The sequence below is a fragment of the Phycodurus eques genome, chromosome 11, assembly GCF_024500275.1.
Source record: "Phycodurus eques isolate BA_2022a chromosome 11, UOR_Pequ_1.1, whole genome shotgun sequence".
In the NCBI taxonomy this organism is placed as follows: Eukaryota; Metazoa; Chordata; class Actinopteri; order Syngnathiformes; family Syngnathidae; genus Phycodurus; species Phycodurus eques.
In genome coordinates this window covers 6,237,679-6,239,276 of record NC_084535.1, presented here as the reverse complement: position 1 = coordinate 6,239,276, position 1,598 = coordinate 6,237,679, and positions in this window count along the sequence as shown.

Below are 1,598 nucleotides of genomic sequence, written 5' to 3'. Positions count from 1 at the left end.
TAGCACTGCATTCTCAAAGGAGTCATTCTGGTCTTGGGGCAAAAACAATGACGTCATTGCAGTTCCACCAGCAGCCAACAAGTGGACACATTGAGTCAGATCCGTTCAGGTAAACTAATTTTCGTTTCCTGAATTTGTTTATTCAAATGGTACATTTGAGATGTTGCTCTGGTAACTCATGAAGGACCTTTTTATTTTTTTTATTTTTTTTTCCCCCAGATAAAAAAATTAAGTCATGTTTGTATGGGTAAAATAGAAAGAGTGTGTGTGTGGGTGCCGACTAAAGACAGTGGTTTAGCAACAGGAGCAAACAACCCCTGCAACTTGATGGCATTTTTTAACTTTGATTTAACTAATTTTATTTTCCTTTTGTTTTAGATGGACTAGGTGTGCTGCTGTTCCTAATGAACTGGCTGGCGATGTCGCACTCTTAAGGGAGTAGGTGAAGACCAACTCTCTACAGATTGACCATCCAGTGGCTAGTAAGGTAAATGCATAATATTCTGTATGTATTGGAGCTCTTATAGGGGGTAACTAATAAAGTGTTTATTCCATCTGAGTAATACCACTTCAGAATAAACCATTTGTGACGCTGCTCATCATAACGTTGCTGTTAGGCGTAAACCTATGACCAAATTTGGTCATTTGCATATTCTACAAATTGTTAGCCACTTGTAAGTGTGTAAAATAGCTTGCTGTCTTTAACGACATTGTTTGATCACAAAAAGAAAAAGAATAATCCCTGAAAAATGGTTTTGGAGATGTCCGCATTATGTCCGACAGCGACAAAATGTTATGGTGCCTTCAATATTATACTGCTAATGGCATTTTCACATCAGTAAATCGTGTGAGTGCTGCCAGTATGAGGGTTTATTTTATTTTTTTTTCAAATACATTTTTCTTTAAGCGCAAAAGCTGTAGTGATCTGCACTCATTCATCATGACAGGTGTGGATGTTTATATTCGTAAACTGGAATCCAACGGTTTAATGTGTATTCGTCAAGTATGTTCTTGGGTAAGTGTGGAAGACCGTTTCACTCAGCTTTTCTGTAAAATTCAGGTTTTCAAACCACCGTAATGACTAACTCATCCCTGTAGATGGCGGCAATGCATCATTTCGATCCATCCATGCATTTTCTATAGTGTTTGCCCCCATTATGGTCATGGGTGGGCTGGAGCCTAGCCCAGCTGACTTCGCAGGGCACAGAGACAAACAAACATTCACACCTAAGGACTTGAATGAATGAACCTAACACGCATGTTTTTTGGTAAGTAAAAGGAAGCTGTAGAAAACCCACACAAGCACGGGGAGAACATGCAAACCCCACACGGAAAAGGCTGAAGCTGAGATTTGAACCGAGAACCTCAGCTGTCCTCATATAAAATTGCAGATGTATAAAGTAGCCTTGAGTAAAACTGAGCGTTCAGCATCATTATAAAACCTCATCCGTCACCACCGACTGTGGATTATTCCCACAGTGGCCCCTCGAGAGGGAGGCAAGACTGATTCGACCAAAACGAAATCCGCTCATGACCTCAGCTGCTGATAAATGGACATTTCCCTGAATGGCCACAGAAAGGAGTTTTTTTTTTTGGTT